General features: G+C 46.3%; 1 long non-coding RNA gene across 1 annotated transcript in view; it reads right to left on the bottom strand.

Moving 5' to 3' along the window:
- Positions 1 to 360: 360 nt before the first annotated feature.
- The window catches only part of LOC132251188 (uncharacterized), a 30,760-nt gene continuing 10,360 nt past the window's right edge, over positions 361 to 20,760 (bottom strand). Inside the window, exon 2 of the long non-coding RNA XR_009463077.1 lies at positions 361 to 863. This is a non-coding gene — a long non-coding RNA (uncharacterized LOC132251188). The remainder of the gene's footprint in view (positions 864 to 20,760) is intronic.

Genomic DNA, 20,760 nt, shown 5'->3' with positions numbered 1-20,760 from the left:
TTCAAAATAATAAGAAAAGAAACATAACACTGGGACCCACCAGCTAAAATATTGATGAAAACTGAGAACAGTAGGAAACCATGTTACTAATTACATCCACCACAGAGCTAACACCTGCACTTGAATTAACATCTCTTGCGCAAAACAATGCTTGAGCTGCAGGAGCATATTAGCAGCACAGAGTCTCCAGCCTGAGCATCAGCAGCTCTTGAGTTCCAGGCCATGCCTCCTGATGGGCCACTTAGGTCACATTTAAAGCATCACCAAACCTGAATTAGAGGCATGTGTATCCATATGGGAGTCAGAGCATTTGAGTTCTACCACAAACTAACACTGGAGCTAAGACTGGAGAACCAAATGGATATTTTACTTTCTGAGTGAGAAAGTTTTATTAACGTAGAAACACTTCTTAGAGAAACCAGTCAGAAATCCAAATTTGTCTTTGTTTATGTTTTTGAAAATGCCGGTGTCTGTTGGTTAAGCTTGCAAATACACTTGGTTTAGATACTTTAGAGATGATTTCAAATATGTAGTTTATTACAGGTTATTTTCCTTGGACAAGATGCCACAGTGTCCTCATTTAAACCCATGCTTCTGGTGCCAACTGCTCCTAGGACAAATCCAAAGGCTTAAGTGACTTCATAGTTGCCAGACAGAGTGTCCCTACTTAATACTTTAGTAGAAGCTAGATAGTAACTCTTCTACAGCTATATTGGGGGATTGATGAAAAGTATCCAAGAACATGGTTATTATGAGTACTTGCAATCTCTGGTGTTCTTTTCATCCCCCTGGTGCCAGAAAATCTGTTTATATTTTAGAATGTAATCCATGCCATTTCGAAGCCCAGCCTTTTGCCCATAAATCTGCAAAAGAGAAAATGAAGTTGACTGAAAAGGTACCACAAACACAATGTTCACTATGTGTCAACACATGCTACTAAAGCCAACTATTTAAAACCAGCAAGAGACTAATTGTCAGAGAACACGATGCTCACATTTTAATAGCTGCATTAAAAATATGGCCAAGAACCTACCCCGTAATACCACATGCCGATTCTATTTTGTGCCTTGGTCTTTTACAAAAAAATGGGAATAAACACCTATAATTACACCTACAAAGTTTCTATGGAATTGCACAGATGCAGAGGCCTGTTTCCTTGGAAGGTGCCTGCTTCTTAGAGAAAATTGCATTGCCATGCTCAAGGAAAAGAATTTGCTTTTGAAAATGCAAAACAAACATACACTAGAAAAAGGAGATAATGCTGCAAATGTCAGGGCTAGAGCAAGATCATGTGAATCCCCTGCTTCATCCTTATTTTCAAATAATGCATACTTTAAAACTTTCTTCTTTGAAGGGGCCTGGGAAAATGGAGGTATCTTGAAGTAGGGTCAACTTTTGCCCTAACGCTAGATGTTTGATGACATATATTTAAATATGAGGTAGTACATATTTGCTTCTTGCCCTATTGTTATACATGTATTAATCAAGTGAATTACCTTCCCTTTCATTGAGATGTATCTAAAGGACTTGTTCCAAGAAATCTATCTGCTGCTAGAAAAACAAACATATGTTTGCATATATGCACTTGACAGCCACTCCTTTGTGTCTGTCTCTTACTGCTGATCCTCCTTCAGAGCACCCTGCAATGCAGCACTAATTTCTTAACTTAGGTTGATCTGAGAGAGGAATCATTAGATTTGTGATGATGAATTTTTGTGTCACAGAAAAAATGAAACATCTATGTCTAGGTAGCAGACTTACTGGGTCTGGCACTACTTCATATTTTGATCCTGTGAAACTACAGTAAAATGTTATGTTATTTAATTACATAATGAATTTTCATAGGGAAGACAAGGCCTCAGTGGGCTGGATTATAAACCAGTGAAAACTTTTAGCACCATTTAAATCAGTGGAGCTACACCAAGCTGCATGAGTTTAAGATTTGGCTGAATGACCAAATGGGAGCCTAAACTGTTGTATCTCTTTTATTGAAGGGACAGAAGAGAGGAGTAAGAGAAGGAAATGGAAAAATGTGTATTTTAAATTAGGTTATGAATTATCAGTATTTAGTTAACATCCCATCCTTGTATCTGTGTTATGCCATTTTAGGCACAAGGGGAAGGAGTGAAGGAGGGGATCTGGTTTACATCAGTAATGCATCACCTCTGAACTTGGCCCATTTTGTTTATCAACCCTCAAGAACACAGAGAGAAGATGTTCTTCCAGATACAAATCAAAGAGGAAGTGCCTGTAAAGTGATAGCTGCACAACAATGACACAATTAACCTCACTAAAATAGGTGGCAATAGACGAGAAGTTAATCTATTCACTGATATTTAGATAATAAATATGAATCAACTCATCTTTTGCTTCCCTCTACCCTTGTGACAGGCTATGTTTCATTAATAAAATGTGTTAATAGCCTAATTTTGATCGACCTTAAAAAAAATCAGACCGAGCAAAGATTCCCTTAATGTACCAGGGTTTTCAATTCTGATTTAGCATCAGCCTCAGGCTTTAGAACATAGATGATGGCAGAGTAAACTATTACAATAAGCACCATTAAAAGACTCCTCAGGAGCAGATTTGTGGCACTTGCCCATCATTTTGGCTTATTTTCTTGCTTGATACCATCTTGATATCAGACTTCTTTTTATCAACTTTCCCTTTCTTTTGGTCCTGCAGCCCTATTATATTGTTCAGCTTGGTCTATCTCATAGTATAACAGGTAGTTTTCATCACATTTCAGTTAAATAGTACCTCTTTCAGGAAAACAATCAGTCATTTTCTCTGATTTAAAAAAAAAGGCTGAGGCACTGATTTCAGTGCATCAGTCTCTCATTTTCATGCTGTCTCTCAGCCTATGCACATACCTTCTGCATTACAAATTTTATCACCTGCTTCTGAAAACAGGCTGTACAAACGTAAATTTAGAAAAGGATGCATAGTCAATTATTTGCATGAATGAAGTCTCAATGATTAACTGAGCTGGGAAAGTTTTTACAAGACAAGAAATTGATTTGGGGCACCATGCCTCACCAACATAGTTATGGTGAGTTCCGGCAGTTTAATAATATTTTAAGTACATGAATGACTGGAGGTGAAGTTTCAACAGGCTAGTCTTAAATATTATATGCCAGATCTTTTGGATTAATGCCACTGATTTGTAAACATAACCATTACATAATTAGCAATAGAAAAGCTAATTGGGGGGGGCAAAAGGGGTGTGTGCAGTAGTTTGCCTGGGCAGTATTTTGCCTACCCCTGATCTATAGACTGTCTTGTCAGATACAAAATTCTCTTGCTTTGTTTTAACAAATTAAGATGTGGATCCCAGATCTGTTATAGCTTTGGGGTGTGGCTTAGCTAATTAAGCACTCGCATGTCTAAAGGAAAATGATGTTAGGACATCTACACGTGCATGCCCATACTGTGTAGTAAATATGGTGACTTACACTGACTTGAGCGTAAATTTAATACCTGCATCAAATTTATGCCTGATTAGTTACTTTGTAGTAACGTGTGTGTAGATGCCTTAGTGCGCAGGAACACTGTATGTGGCCTGACATAGGACTAACTTTAGTCCCACATCAGTCCACACACCATGTTAATGCATCTTAATGCCTGCAAGTGTAGTCACCGGCCTATTCCCGCTTACCGCGCAGTAATTTACTGTGCGGTAAATTTAAGCTGGCGTAGATGAACATGTAGACATGCCTTGTTTGTACTGAAATTCCTTACATTTCCTTGGTATTTCTGCATACAGGTTACCTGTATTCCAGGGTAGGACTTGAGGATGATGTAAAAGTCTTTCTACATGATGTTTTGATAACATGAGAATACCCATGTCTTAGTGCTCAATGGCTAGATGGGGAATACTTGTCTTTAAGTATACTTTGAGGTTATTCAGGTTTCTTCTTCCTTAGCATAACATCCTGCCTGGACCCATTAATCTTCCTACTATCTTCTTCCTGTTGTCCAAACAATATTGTTTTACTACTGTAGCTTCAAGATCCAGAAGTGTGACCACCATAATACGTCTGTTGCAAAGACACAAAAATGTTATTTTAATATAGACTGCCAAGCAGGCTATAAGCTGTGCAACTTCAAGGAGTTTAACTTATTTAACTTAACTAATATTACTTATTCCTATTACTAATACTAACCCATAAACAAAACAGTTACTCAGTTATTCTGTTCCTGCTTTGAGGAACAGCAGAGAGATGGGAAGTAAATTTTATTACACACATTGTTTGATTCTATTACTTTGTAAAAAACTAAAAGCTGATTGCTTTTTTTGTGTGTGTCACATCAGTTTTACGTGGGTGCCACTGATGAAGTTAACTGACTATCTTGGTGCAAAGCTGGAGTTAGTCATACAGTGCTCTCAGTTAAATCTGTGCAACCCCATTTTGGCCAGTGGTCATACACAAGTATAAATTAAAGCAGATTTGTTTCACGCTCTCAAGGTATGTTTGAGGGAGTCATTTGTCTTGCAGAAACTACTATCCAGAAAGTTAGGTTAAAAGAAACAGTAGGAAGAGGTGAAGTGTCAGTGTCTATCCTTGAGGTTGCTGCATGGCAGTGGTTGCCCTTTCTGGGTCGGTTTCTATTTTTAAGAAATATAATATTATATTTTTTAGACTAACCATCAAAAGATAATGGCTCAAACACAGATCTGTAAGGGGATGTGTGAACTCTATAGTGATACAAACCATGTTACACATTTAGAAAGTATGTTAATTCAAAGGATGGGTCTCCCAACCCTGGATTCACAGTTTACCACAAAAGACACACCCATTTGTTCCTCTTTGGTCATACCAGGGAGGGACCAGCAACTATGCAGATTAAATGATTTGGGAGAGACCCAAGTCCCCTCCTTCAGTTCCATTCTCAGGATCACCCAGAGACCGAGAGCCTGAGCCTAGCCTCTGGAGTAAGTACCAGACTGAATCAAATCATGTTTTAAATGTACTTTCAAATTGTGTTAAAACCTGGAACTTTCCAAGGCTGTATATCAGTCAGAAGCACAGCTAAAATGAGGTTCATTTCTACCGACAATGCAAGACAGAACAGCACTGTGACCAGTTTTTCACTAGGATGGATTTTACACTGTCAATTTACCCTTACAGCTAGATCCATTTAAATATAGACATACAAAGAACTACACTCCAAAAACAACCCTTTGGCAACTGAGTCTTTACAATTCGGAAATCAGACATGTTTTTTTGTCCAGATGAGGACAATATGACTACATTAAGAACATGGCTGTTATCTAGAGAAAACAAATGAATGTATATGTAGAAGGTAACGGCCATAATAAATTGGAAACATTATTTATATGCTATTGACTATATATAACGAGCATTCACTTATCAAATGCATTGTGACTATGACTAGCCTGGAAAGAGAGCTGGGCAGGAATCAAAATTTCATGGGACAGGAAAACTAAGATTTAAAAAATGTTCATGCTCTGAACTGGATGAAACCAACACGTAAAGATCTTTTTCATTTGCAAAAAATGAGCCATATACCTCCTACTCACCACTCTACAACTAGCCAAAAGCATGGTGATGAGATATCCACTGGGGACATAGAACCTAACTTTAAGTCCTTGCTCTGTGATTCTGCCACATCCCAGACTATTAGCCAGTGTCAGTAGACCTTTTTTCAATGTCGTCTGTTGGACCTGTTGAATTTTGCATAAATGAAAATTAATTGGAATAGGGTTTTGAACCCTAATTTAATATTTAGACAAGTATCCTGACCACTGGGCTCTTTCCTAGTATGGGATAGCTTTTGTTGGAAAGAATTCTTGGCCCCCAAATTTCTGACCACTTATATAAGAAAAGCAAAATTTCTATTTTCTAATCTGGGAATAAGAACGAACATTATTTTCTATCTCCCTGGGTGCCTACAGACATTTAGGGGCTGTGCTCTAACCCACGGTGCTTTACACAAAGCGGCATGAGCTACAGCCCCTCCTCCCCCTCAATAGGCATTCATCTGTTGCATCAGGCAGGCTTGAGCTTGCCTGCACCAGCTCTGGCCAGCAAATGGGGATACTCCAGCAGCCTCCAAGAATCAGTTGCCAAAGAGGCTGCTGAACTATCCCTCTCCCCAGTCCCTACCAGCTCCAGGGCTGTCAGCAGGGGAGGGAGAGGGAAGGGGAAGGAGCAGCAGGTACATGCCAGATGAACTTTTCCTGGCCAGAGCTGGGGGATGGGGGTGGGAGGGGGGGGGTTAGAACGGAGCCTCCTTGCCTTGCGGGCCCCCCTGGAAGCAGCTGCCTTCCTCTACCCCCTGCCCAGGCCTCTTGACATGGCAGCAGCAGCTGCTGACTGGGTTTTGCAGTGGCCAGAGCTGGAGAGGGTCCATGGAATGGAGCCCCCTTGTCTCATGAGTCCGACTTGACTCCCCCCAATACCTGAGCTAGGGTAGCTGGGGGGGGGGAATTGAGGGGGTTCTGTTCCACCTCACCCCACCTTTCCACTCTGGCCAGGCAAAGCCCAGCTGGAAGCTTCCTGCTGCTCCCTTTCCCTCCCTCTCCCTCCCCTACTGACAGCCCCAGGGACAGGGGTTAGCTGGTGCTTATAGCATAAGCACCAGCCCAGCCCCTCAAAGGTGCTAAAAATTAACCCTCAAGGGAACAGAAGCTTCCTAAGACACTCTGTTTGATAGTGCCTTCAGCTAATAGCTGATTTGATGAGGGTTAATTTTTCATGTGATCCGGCATTTTAAAAGTACTCTGCAGTCATGCATGTGTGTTATGTCACTGTTGTAGAGTGCTTTCAGGGACCCAATCACATGAAAAATGTAACTTGTGTTAATGTCCCTATATACTCACTACCTCCCCCCGTCTAGATTGCACTTTAATTCCAGCTCTAATCTCACATTGCTCCCCAAGCAACTCATCATAAACTCATGTAAGAAGTGAATATTTCTCCATATTACTGAGGTCAGAGTTAAATTTTTGCATTAGACTGCAAATCAGAGAAAAGAGGTGTATGAATTATATTTCTTTATATGTTGGAAGTGCAAACTCTTGTCAGGTTGCTTAACGTGAATATGAATATTAAGAAAACCACAAAGGATTTGTGTAGGTCAGTTTGGCGCTTAAGCAACTTTGACTAGGTTGAACAAAGTTTTTGTTGGTGTGGTATTAGACCAGCACTGCTAAAGGGCAGCTGTCACTTTCTCTTTCATACTATATTTTTAATGGGTGTAAAACAAGTTTTAAATAGTGTGAAGCTGAAATTTGACATGCAAATTGCCAGCTTGGATGCATACTTTGCTCTATTAAAATCATTCAAGGTGGAGCAGTAATGAAGTGTTGGTGGTTTTAGCTGGCGTAAACAGGCCTTCCAGGTAAAGTGAGGTTTAAAAAAAAACCTTTAAAGAGGAGAAAAGGAAGATGTAGTGAATCAGCTGAGAATGACTTTTATCCAGAAAGAAAGCAGAGAAGAATGCATAAAGAAAGAGAACACAATATGGAAACTGTGGTGATAAGAAATAATGTAACTTAACGGAGGCAAAAAGAGTTGCAGAGAGTTTAAAGCAGTGAAGAAAGCAGAAGCAAGAATGTGCAGGGCTTTCAAGGCAAGGAAAGGATTCTTAAAACACATATAAGTTCTATCATTAAGAGGTTTGTGGTTTGTAGGTGGGTTCCATGTAACTGGAGAAATGGGCAAAGTAAAGTAGTGGGGGCAGTAGAGCTGCAGCTGGGTGGAAGCGTGGAGAGCTGCACACAGCCTGCACCCAGGGGGGCAGTGGAAGTGCAGAGCTTGGCTGGGCAGGGTGTAGGTGAGAGGGAGGGTAGAGGTTGTGGGGATCCCTCAACACACTCCCCAATGTGGTGCGCAGATCCCGCTGCCAGCAGCAGCAGCAGTCAGGGGGCTCAGGGCACTCGTGTCTGGTGTAGGTGCTGGCTCCTGGTGTGGCACAGCTCTGGCCAGTGCTGTGTGTGGTGGGGGGCAAGGAGCGCAGCCTGCCTGGCCCGCCTCTATTGCAGGGGCTCCGCACTGCCGCCTGCAGCTCCCACACTTGCACTGGGGGAAGCCCCATGCTGGAGCTGGCTGCCTGCCCCACCCCCTGCACACAGGTTCCCAGACTCTGTGGGGAGTGGAGGGAGTTCTGCCCCCTGCTTCCATGTGGAGTCCAGCACAGGGCTTCTCTTGGCGTGAGTGTGGGAGCTGCAGGAGCACAGTGTGGAGCCCCTGCACCAGAGGCGGGTCAGGCAGGCTGTGCTCCTTGCCCCTGCATGCAGCACTGGCCAGAGCCATGCCCTGCCAGGTGGCAGCATTTGTGCCGGGCATGAGCACTCTGAGCACCCCCACCTGCTGCTGCTGGCAGCATGGGCTATGCGCCATGTGGGGTGTCCCCATACCCCCCATCCTCCCTCACACCCCACAAACCTCACACATCCACACCCATCCCCCACAACCCCCACCGACATATAACCCACCCCAACATACCCCCACAACCCTCACCGACATATAACCCACCCCAACATAACCTATGCCCCCCCAAACACAACCACAGTCCCACAACTGCCCTACACACAAAGGCCACCATATCTACACCCCACCATACACACATATACCCCACCACACCTCACCATGCACACACCCCCACACACCTCACTATACCACACCCCACACTCCCCACACACAATATACAGGAGTAAGACTTTATTTTTGAGTTGTTATGCAATCAGCTCTATATAGACTATGCAAACACAAATCACAATAAAAATATATTTTGTAATAAAATTAAAATATATGATAGGTGTTTGACTTTTAGTGTATGGGTTTTATTTTGTGCTGGTTCTAAGATGGCAACCCCACCTCCCAAAAGGGGTATGCAGGGGTATGGGGACAGGGAAGGACTTCTGGAGGCAAACGTTAGGGGTTAAGGGGCAGGATTTCCAGTCCCAATATAGTGACCAGGAGGCAGGGCAACTCTCAAGGGACAGGGCTACCCATGTGGCCTTTGACAGATCACCAAAACTTGTTAAGCAGCCCCCCAACTGAAATAATTGCCCACCCCTGGTGTAGTAGGAGATGGAGGCAGATGTTAAGGCAAAAGTCCTGACAGCCAGGGAAAGGGAGTCTGCAGTAGACAGTACCAAAGTGGCACAGCCCTTCAGGAAAGCAGGCTAAAATTTAATATAGAGAACATCTGCCAAAATACTGGTTTTAGAGGTGAAAAAGTAAGGTAATGTGGTGGCGAGAAGCCCCCACAGGTGCCAAAGATGCCGGAGACAAATCCTGGCATTCCCAGAGGGGGAGAGAGAGCACCCTGCACCCTAGGAAACTTACCGTCTGGATGGGCAGGGGCGGAGCAGGAGCCATGCGAGCTGGCATTTTGCCGGCTCTTCAAGCTGCTGCTTCCCGAGCAGGGCGGCAGCCAGCTGATTGCAGCAGCTGATGCTGCCACCACGGGAAATTTTAAAACCCTGCTGGAAGCTGGCAAGGGTGGGGAGGAAGCCAGTTGGGAGCATGCCAGCCAGGTGGAGGCTCAGGGCGCTGGCTGTGGTAGCACAGAAGATACTGCCCCTCAGCAAAGGAAGGGGAGCAGTGCCTGGCATCAGGCTGGGGACAGGCAATCCCCAGCCCCTCAGCATTACAGCTTACTAGAGGTGTCCCTCTTGGTGAAAGATGCCAGACACCTATGGCTCAGACCCTTGAGACCAGGGATTGAGGCTCCAGGTGTATCAACATCCTGGCGATGGGCTGGATTACTGAAGCCAATGCTGGATGCTGTAGTTAAGGGGGCCAACGTAGATTGTTGGGGCAACGAGTGGAATACCCAAGCGGTTGGAGAGTGGACGGGGTGTAGGGGAGGCAGAGCCCCGAGGAACACTGTGACACACTTGTAAGTACCCTGTCTTCGGGTCTATAGGGGAAGAGAACAGCACTGAACTCCCTTCTTCTCTTCATATACCAACAAGTCATGGCAGGTGAGTCGACCCCGACCTAGGGGACCCCAACCTAGGGGGCGGTGTTGTACTCTCAGTGCCTATTCAAGGCGTTACAGGTAAATACAACTTATTACACCTAGAAATACTGTCACCCAGACAAACATCTCCTGAACATACCAAATAGCATCCAAGGAATTGCACAAGTTTCTGTATATCAGGGCCCCTCCAGACATTCAGGTAAAGGTGCAATGGGATCTGAAGTATGACCCATGCGATTATACCTTCTGCCATACCATATAGGCATGGCAGGAGGTGTGATCATGGGATCATGCTTTAGATCCAATAACGCCTTATTGCTGGCGCAGGGACAGCCCAGGCAAGATCCCAGTTGCCAGGATCGCCTAGCCTGAAGGGTTTCATGCACTCCAAAGGCTGGGAGTTCCTGGCAGCTGTGATCTCCTCAAGGGAGCAATCCTAGATGCACAAGCTAAGTCTATTCCATCTCAGAGGAAAGGCAGCAAAAGGATATAGTAGCCCTCTTGGCTCAGCAAGGAACTAGCTGACCTCCTGCATCTAAAAAGAAAGATGTACAAAGGATGGAGGACGGGATCCACCTCCAAGGAGGAATATTCTGCACTGATCCAAACCTGCAGGGAGCGAACCAGGAAAGCCAAGGCTGGAACGGAACTCCAACTGGCTACAAGTATCAAGGATAATAAAAATCCTGGGGAGCTGGAGGAAAAGCAGGGCAACATTGGAGCCCTGCTAAGCCAGATGGGACTACTGACAACCGATGCCTAGGAAAAAGCCAACCTACTAAATGGGTACTTTGCGTCAGTCTTTCATCAGTCCCATGGGATGCCCCTGCCCATTACGGGACACGGAGGCCCAGGTGAGGGAGATTCCTTACTCTCCATCAATGCTGACCTCATGAAGGAACAGCCTGAGAGGCTGGACACCTTCAAGTCAGCCATCCCTGACAATCTACACCCCAGGGTACTCAAGGAGCTGGCTAGCATCATAGCTCAGCCCCTGGCATGGATCTTCTAGAACTCCTGATTCAACATCTTCATTAATGAAGTGGACGTTAGAGTCAGAAGTGGACTGGCCAAGATCGCTGACGATACCAAACTCTGGGGTAAAGCATCCACACCTCAGGACAGTAGGGCAATCCAGGCTGACCTTGACAGGCTCAGGAAATGGACAGACGAGAACCTGATGGTGTTGAACACTGAAAAATGCAAGGTTCTCCACCTTGAGAAGAAAAACCTGCAGCATGCTTATAGGTTCGGCAGTGCTACGCTGGCTAGTACTATGGATGAGAGGGACTTAGGGATCATGATTGACCACAAGATGAACATGAGCCTTCAATGCGATGCTGCGGCTAGTAAAGTGAGCAAAATGCTGGCTTGCATCCACAGATGCTTCTCAAGCAAATCCCAGGACATCATTCTCCCATTGTACTCGGCCTTGGTGAGACTGCAGCTGGAGTACTGCATCCAGTTTTGGGCTCCACAATTCAAAAAGGATGTGGAGAAGCTTGAGAGAGTCCAGAGAAGAGCCACGTGCACGTTCAGAGGTCGGGAAAACAGACCTTATGATGAGAGGCTGAGAGCTATGGGACTCTTCAGCCTGGAAAAGTGCAGGCTCAGGGGCGATCTGACGGTCACCTATAAGTTTATAAGAGGTGTTTACCAGGATCTGGGGGAACGTTTGTTCACCAGAGCGCCCCAAAGGATGACAAGGTCAAACGGTTATAAACTCCTCCAAGACCGTTTCAGGCTGGACATACGGAAGAACTTTTTTACTGTCTGAGCCCCCAAGGTCTAGAATAGCCTGCCATCGAAGGTGGTTCAAGCACCTACTTTGAACGCCTTCAAGAAAAATTTGGATGTTTATCCTGCTGGGATCCTATGACCCCAGCTGACTTCCTGCCCTGGGGTAAGGGGCTGGACTCAATGATTTTCCGAGGTCCCTTCCAGTCCTAATGTCTATGAAATCTGTGAAATCTCCCACCCCTGTCAAGGTAATTTCACAGTTAACCAGTTAATTGCATGATACCTGTAATGTGTAGAGGGAGCCTGAGCTTGAACATAGTGTCTTTGCTTCAACAAACAGATAAAAGAGGATTGTGTTCAGATTCTTCTAAAAGGGAAAACAAAAATCTTATCCTGAGATCTAATCTTGACAGGGTAATTCCCAAGAGAATTGAATAATGGTTGTTTTGTTGCCAGACCCAACTGTTTATGAAATAACAAAACAATATGCTATATTTTAGAGTTTGCAGAGCTTGTTGCTTATATTCCTTGTAAGAAGCAAGTACTACTTAGCAATGATCAGCTCTCCATGATTTGGGAAGTAGCACACATGAGTAACTGAGAAGCAAAGTCATTACAAATGTGTTACCCAGGCAATAGTCCTAGGAGCAACTTGAATTCCACACTCGGAAGCCCTCACAATTTTCCTCTTACCCACTGTTTAAAACAAGAATGCTCCTGTACTAGTATTTAACAGAAGCTTTATTCTTACCAGCAAATATGAAAGTGAAGTTATGCTTTGTAACAAACATGACCCTAGAGGGTTGAGGTGGAGAGGAAGGAGGGAAAAATACAGAGGAAGCTAGAATAAATAGAGTAGTGCCTACTAACCCCCCATTTTAGGATTCACATTATTCAATACCAGACAAAATCTAGAGGAGAGAGGGTTCTTTTGTATCTTATACCAGTCAGTGACTGGGGGGGGGGGGGGGGGGGGGGAGGGAGGTCCTCCGGTGGGGGGAGGTGCCCCGGTGGCCGATCCCACTGACTGGGGGTGAGGCCTGCAGCTACTTCTGGAAGCAGGGCAGCTGCTTTTGCTGGTGGCCCTGCTCCTCAGGTGACACTCACAGTGGGGGCACTGATGCTCCTGCCTGCCCTTCTGCCCACCGGCTAAACAGGGAATGTGGCCTGGCAGGGGGTACACAGCTCCCACCACAGAGATATCTGATGTAACCATTGCCCTGTTTAAACCTGGTGACCCTGTGTACCTGTTCTGCTGTGCCTCTCAAGGCCTGATACTGGGCACCTCAAAAGCAGAAAAGAATTATTTAACTACTAACCAAGCACCTGCAGGATACAAGCACCAGAGGGTTACATTAGAGATCTCTATGTGCCTTCAGACAGCTTGAAGGCTAGAGCAGTGTTTCTCAACCTGTGGGTTGTGACCCAAAAGTGAGCTGCAAGAATATATGAAAGGGCCATGAACAAACTTAAAAAATGGATTCTCCTTAAAGGAGAAAAATGTGGGAAACTGGCTTTTCCCTTGCAGCTGGCAGAGTTCCAGCTTGTGAGGGACTGCTTGGGGTTGCGGGGAGCAGGAGGAGGGTGATCAAGCAGGGGGCACACGTATATGGGGCATGTTTGTTAAGCAAACTACAGGGTCATGTAAGGTTGCAGGGCAATTTGCAGTGTCAATGCCCAAGTTGTCCTCGTTCTGTTTATAAATAGAGCACTCAGGTTTCCAATGATTTCAGTTTGGCTCATTTTCTTTAAAAAGACACTGTTGACCTCCCCCATTCACCAATCTTGAACCTTCAAAATGGGAATACTAAAGAAAAAAATCTTTATTGTTGTTTTTGTGCATTTGACAGTATTTTGCATGGGTTACTTTTCCAGTTTGCTTAGGTTTTACTCACAGGCACGTAAGAGCATTGTAGGAAGAGATGAATATGATTACAAATATATGAACGCTGGCAGGTGTTGTACCCGAAACAAATTATATTGTGCTTAAAACAAAATTGACTAGATTCCACTGGATCTGTCTATTATGCGGGGGAGAGAAATGAGAGGGGAAGGCCAAGATATTTTAAAACTGGAGTTGTGATGACAGTTGCAACCAATCTGCAGTCTAGAGATTTTCCTTAAGTTTCTAGTTTAGATTTTCTGTGAGCATATGGAAGAAGAGGTAACTTTTAAATGAGTTTACAGAGCATGTTCTATGCCAAGCAGCCAAATCAATTTAGAGCTGCTCTGTTCAAAGACAAGTCTCAACTGCACAAATAATATATTTAGTAGAGATGCACCAATATATTGGTTGCATATAGGACTGGCACTGATAAAAGGGAGATTTACATTATTGGCTATTGGCTTTTTTTGGCCGGTGTAGCTGATAATGTTCACTAATTAATATAATTCATTATGCCTTCTGGTGGGGGCTCCTGGACGCCATGTGCATGTGCACAGCTGCAGACATTCATATGGCCTGGAATGCAGCCAAGCAACATGAAGAGCAGCTCCCCATAGCTAAGTCTATGGAAGAGAAGGGGTGTGGGGGAGGGAAGGGACATGGGGGGCCAGATCAAGGTCCCCACAGTGAGGGAGGGAGTGGGCCAGGGCAGTGAATCAGATCCAGGGCCTAGGTTGGGAGTGGGAAAAGCCATAGACTTATCCAGGGAGTTGGGGGGGGGGCAGCACCCTGCCACTGCATGCACCCTCCAGGGGAGTCATAGGGGGGGCATGTGCCCCCTCCCTGCCCAGATCTGTGCGCAAGGCAGATGTGGGCTGCTCACTGTGGGCTCAGGGCTCTCTGCCCTGCTGCCTTTGCTTTAGAAGCCCCATGGAAGCTGTGTGCCCCCTGCCTGCTCAGCAGCAGTGGGAGCAGTGAGCTGTGCTTCCCACTGCTGTGCAGGCAGGGGGTGTGGGGCCAGCGCAAGGTTCCCAGGGCAAAGGCAGCAGGGAGGAGAGCCCACAGCAGGCAGCCTGCATCCGCCCTCACCCAGCTCGGCTCAGCTCTGGTTAAAAGCATCCCTACACTTAAAAATGGTGGTGGTGGCAGTACTTGAACTAAAGCTCATTTGACGAGCTTTAGTTCAAGTGTTCCTGCCACCATTTTTAAGCACCAGGATGCTGATCCCATGGATGAGCCGTCCACGGCAATGTCCCACTCCCTGCCCCTTCCCTGGGTCCCATTCACCACCCTGGCTGGACAGCGCCCCCGGCCCTTGCCCCACCATTGAGGCCCCTCCCTCACCATGGGGGCCTCAGTCTGACCTCTCCCACACCCTTTCCCCTCCACAGATTTACCTGCAGGGAGCTGCTCTCCACACTGGCAGGCTGCATTCATGTAAATCAGTTATCAGATAGGTATCAGCTGATATGGCTGGTACATAATAATCAGTAATAATCAGCTATCGGTATTGGCCAAGAAAATCTTTATAGTGCACCCCTAATATTTAGAGGTGAGTTCTACCACAATTCTTGCTGGCTTTGAATTTTTCAAATGAATCAACTCTTAAAAAAAGAACCAAAACAACCCCAACACCTCTCTCTAACAACAGCACCATTAACAGCACATTAACATGTTTGTGTTTGAATGTTAGCTAACAGCTACCAAATGGCTTATTTGTTTCCTGGTTTGTTGCAGGGAGCAAAGGAAAGACCTGGTTTTTGTTTTCTTTTGTTTTTTAACCAGTGTGCTCAGACTAAGTAATTAAATGAGCTTTTGGGATTCTTTATTTGCTTAAATTGCTTTTAGGGTGCTGCTGCTGGGCATGTGCTGCTCTGTCTCCATAATTTTAGGAGGAAAGAAGGGAGCTGTGCTGCACATGAGGATACTGAAGGATAGGCCTCCAGCAAGCAGCTGAGTAAAGCTAAGGCAACCATTTTCTCAGGACAAATTTAACATACCCACATCCATAGAAAAAGGGGGAGAGAAGAAGAGTGTAGTTCAGGGGTGGGCAAAATATGGCCCGGGGGCTGGATCTGGCTCATCAGGCCATTCTATCTGGCCCACAGGGCCCCTAAAAATTTTAGAAAATTAATATTTATTTGCTCCTGACTGCCTGTCAAAGATGACGGGAGCCAGGGACAATAGGACCCAGCAGCAAGGCCCCCCCAGCCCTGCCCCCCCCAACCAGACACCCCTGCCTAGCAGAGACTTCTGGCCTGGGACTGTGGGGCTGTTCCTACTTCCCTGCACCAGAGAGGGAAATGCAGCCCTTGGCAGCTTGCCAAAACTCAGTAAGTGTCCCTCTGCCCAAAATAATTGCCTGCCCCTGTGTATTTCCTGACTTCACTTGCCTTATAATCCACCCAGGGAACAAATTGCTGCTGTTTACAGGATGGGAGGTTAACAGAGTATCCAACTTGCAGTAACAGCTTCTGATTTAATAAGGAAAGTCCAAAAGTAAATTTGAAACTAAAAAAAATTACTTCTCAAAAGGAAGCTCTGACTTTTGCTTAATGTATTTTTGGGCAATAAAGGTGATGTCAGTTGCGGCGGATCCAGAGAAGGTGCAGTGCTGGGGCTGCATCCCCCTTTCAAATCACTCAGCAGCCATGGACATTTTGAATCCCCCAAGCAGATAAGAATTCCACTTCCTCATTTGTCCTCTGTGCTCAGAGGCATATCTCCTCCCCTCCTTACTTCCCTGCCCACCACTGCCACTGCCCCCACTGATCCGGGGGTGGGGAGGGGTTCCAGAGCCAGGCTGTGTGCTCCAGTCCAGCTGCACATGGGTTGGCCTCAACCCAGGATAGCAGCACACGGGATCCCCTTCCTTGCCTGGTCCCCCTGGGTGTTCCCTGCCAGGCTTAGAGCAGGTGGAGGGAGGGGGAACCCACCCATCACTGTCCCATGCTGTGTCCAACCCCTCTGCAATTTGGCTGGAGCTGGGCAGAAGGGGCTCTGGAGTTCCTTTTGCCCATGGGGCCATTGGGACATCACCCATAGGGCGCGTCCAGACGAGCACACACATAGCAGTGACAGCATCTCAAACTAGTTTGAGACGCCACAAAAGGCACACCGAGAACAAAAAAATGTTCCTAGTGCAGGCTCAAAATTTGATACCTGAATTTCCCAGTATCAAATAAAAACACTGGAGAAAAGCAGCACAGGGCACGGTTCCCCACTCTGCCCTGAGGCAAGCTGGGGTTCAGACCTTTGGAGACACTCTGGCATCCAGCCAGAGCATCTCTATGGTGCCCCCTGCTGGAAGGCAAGCAGGAGAGGTGCAAGGCTGTGGCCCAGGCGCTGTCCCCAGTAAGTAGGGACTGAGGGGTGAGAAGGTTTGCAGGGATGGGGGAGAGGGGTGGCTGTGCATGTCCCCCAACTTCAAATTGCTTTACATGTGTAAATATATCAATAAAACGTTGCCCAACATTGCCCAAAAGTATCAATAAAACATTGCCCTCTCTATATATAGTAGTATTTCATTTTAATAGCAGAAGACCACTATTTTGGGTATTTTAATGAGAGAATTTGGGTTTCTTATCAGATAATTTGCAATTCATAAACAGGGAATACCAGGGATCTCTGCTGGTGAGACAAGTGGCAAGACTTGTGCAGAGGAGCCTGTCCAGAGCCAGCACTGGGGACTCAGCTGGAGGGCAGATGAGGTGGCTGACCTCTTGACCATTTGGGGCCAGGAGCACATGCTTTGACAGTTCAAAGTGGGCCATCACAAGGAGCACATCTGGGCAATAGCTGCCCAGATGGCAGAGTGGGGGCACCCCATCTGGGTCTGGCAGGGGTGCAGCCTTGGGGCCAAAGGTCCAAGGCATAGTGGATGCTGTTGCAGGTTGCAGCAGGTCACAGCCAGGCAGCAGCTCCCACTGCCAGACTGCTGCAGTGGGTAGAGGGTGCAGGGGCTACCCCAGGTTAGGGCTGGCACAAGGAGTAGTATCCCCAGAGTGGCCAGGCCTCAGACGCTCCTGAGGGCAAGTAGCCCTGAGTTGCTCACCAGGGCAGGTTTTTGTATTGCTGGGGCCAGCACAGGGCAGGTTTTTATACTGCTGGGTCCAGCACAGGTGCTGGCCCGAGCCTCTAGCTCTCTCTGGCTGCAGATCTGGAAGGAGCTGGGCAGGGTTATTTTGCCCCAAATGGCACAACTTGCCCCACACCAAAGTGCATGTCCGGGCACATGCACTGAGGCAAAAATCCCCAGCTCAAATTTGTGCTGCTCCTATTTCAGCTGCTGCAAGCGCATGTGTCTGTATGTGTGGACACACCCATACAGTGCAAAATCTTGCAACTACTTCTGGATGTCAGTAGAGGAGAAATTGAGTGAGAGCAAACTGAGATGGTTTTTTGGCATGGAGCAAGAAGGTCGCAAGAGTACATGGTGAAGAAAGAGATTTAGGGGCTGGAGAAGAAGGGGAATACTCAAGAAGATTTGGAACAGGTCTATAAACCGGCCTGAGAACATGCAGTGGTGTTTCTGTTGAGATGGTGATGAAAAACAGTTTGTGGAAAATGAGGAATCGTAAAACAGGCTCCATCTAGGGGGAGGCACACTTAGACGATAATCTTTGGGGTACGCAGCATCACTTAGTAGAGGGGTGGCCAGAGGTACTTACCCTGGGAGCCACATCTGATCCTCCACCAAATTTGAAGATTTGGAGAGCAGGGGAGGGAAGGGAGTTAACCATCCTGGATTGGAGGGGAGGGGGGCTGCTGAGCGACCTGGAGGGGGTGCTGAGCGACCCTCACACACACACCACCAAATCCTTTTGGCTTTTCCCATGGGGAGCATGTTCTGGGGTAAATGGCACAGCTGCAGCTCCTGCCGCAGCAGCCCGGCACCTGAGCTGGCAGTCCCGGAGCAGTGGGAGGTGCTGGGCTGCTCTGTCCCTTGGAGCCACCTCAGGGAGAAGTGGGCAGGGCTCTGGGGTGCTGTCCCCCAGAGCCACAAGTACTGTGATGGTGAGACGCATGTGGCTTGTAAGCCATGGTTTGGCCACCTCTGACTTAGTACATGCTCATGAACCATGGAGAACATACAAAAGTGACAATTTTTGCCTCATCTGGCCCCAGAAAGCAGTCTACAGCTATGACCAAACAGAAGTGCATGGCTGCAGACTGCTTTAAAAGGGCCCAATCCTGCAAAAATCTGAACATGCTCCAAAATAGAGTGCATTCTGTAACTTGTGTCTAGGAAGCTCCCAGCCTGTCACTGTTTTCAGAATGGGAGAGAGGAAAGGGAGTGGAGGGAATTCAGTCTAGGTTTTTTTCAGCCAGCACTGGAGGGTGAGATTGGTGTATTGGAGCCCCTCCAAAGTGTGTGTGGGGGGTCCAGTTTACTCACCCTACCCTTCAGCACCGGCTGGGGAACCCCAAGAATGAGCTCCCTCTGCTCCCTGTCTCCCCTCCCATTCTGAAAACAGTATCTGGGCTGGGAGAGCAGAGTGGCATTGCTATGGAGACTGGGCTGCAGGCTCACAGCAAGCAACAGATATCCCCAACTACCGGACCCAATAGCGAACTTCTGTTTGGTCTGGGAAATCACTGCAACTCATAGCACTTCCTGCAAAGTGCTTTGAGTTACAACAGGGAGCTGATCTTCTGTCTGCACTCTATGTTAATGAATTGCCTTACCCCAAAGAACAGGAATATGTATGTTTACTTTTGGACCAGTCTGCACTGTAAAGGAATGATTCATAAGAGCACAGAAGACAAGACGCTGTAACTGGTTTATGTAGCCATCAGTTTGCTGAGAAGACAGATGTGCCCTTCAGAGGTGTTGGAGTATAGTATTTCAATTTTGTTGGATATTGGATGTTTTCCCCCATAACCATTCACAAAAGTTGAATCATGAGTCTATATCAGTGGCTCTCAAGTAGAGTACTGTGGCACTCTTGGGTGCCATAAGATCCTTTTAAGGGTTCTATAGGGTGTTACCCAATATTAGCACCTAGGTGTGCAAACGCCTGCACAGGATTCACAAGATAAGTCCAGAGATTTCAAATAGGAATCCATGGGCATGTCCCCATGACCATACATGTGCAGTTTGTGACACCACAAACCCAATCTGCAGTGCTGCAAATTGCACCTATTGCACATGAATGCATTTGCCATGCTACTAATTTACAGTGCGGTGGGTTTTTTGACACTGGAAGATCCCGGTGTGAAAAAAAGTGCCAGAGAAAAGTGGGGGCAGTGCACATGGCTGTAGCGTGGGGCCACCTGAAACCAGTCTGGCCAGAGCCTGGTGTGCCCAGATTGCTGCTGCTGCAGCCCCGAGAGGCCCCCAGGGCCCCAGATAAGGCTGCTGGGGCCAGCCCAGGTGCTGGCCCAGCCTCCCCTACCTCACCCCGGGGCAATCTGTTGCGCGCCAGAGTGTGTGTGTAAGGCCATGCCTCGGGAAAACTAGCAGCATTGCTGCTATTTGTCCCCAGGGAAATGCATGTTCCTGCTTGTGGGAATTCATCCCATAGTGTCAAAAACAGTCTGACCTGCTGTGGGTTTTTGAGTGCTTTGCAACAAAAGAATTGCTCTATTGTTTTTCCATAACCAAAAAAAAAAAAAAAAGGAAAAACCTAAGAGCTGGCATTTTCTGAGGGATTCCTTGAGCCTAAAAAGGTTGAGAATCCCTGGTTTATATAGTTAGCACAGTTTCCGTTTGGCAAACATTTATTTAATCTGTTACCTGATTACCATGTACACACCATCCACTTGTCATCTCTCATTCTTCTCCCTGGAAAGAAAAAGTCTCTCCAATGAGAGTTTGTGATTCCCCTCCAGCTCTGTGTGAATGCTACTAATTGTTTACAACTTCTTCTACCAAACTGTGACACTTCTTTGCCCATAAGGGGACAATTCCTGATCATCTTGCAGGTATAGTAGTTTTGTCAAAATGATTAATAGTCCCCCAAGATTTTTGTCTGAGTTCTACTGAGAACTCTGGATACAGAGCATTTAGGCAAATATTTCTATATCTTGTTGCAGTCCAATTTGCTTGGGTTTGCACTGAACTCTTACAATATGAATGTTTACCAACAGAGATTTTTAAGAGGCCTTTACAGTTTCTGAATAAGGCTCTTTTACTTATTCTACCACCAAGCAGCTGTGGTCCATTTCTAGAT

The sequence above is a fragment of the Alligator mississippiensis genome, chromosome 6 (assembly GCF_030867095.1).
Source record: "Alligator mississippiensis isolate rAllMis1 chromosome 6, rAllMis1, whole genome shotgun sequence".
Classification (NCBI taxonomy): domain Eukaryota; kingdom Metazoa; phylum Chordata; order Crocodylia; family Alligatoridae; genus Alligator; species Alligator mississippiensis.
The sequence above is the reverse complement of the archived record's forward strand: the minus strand, read 5'-3'. Positions and strand labels throughout refer to the sequence as shown.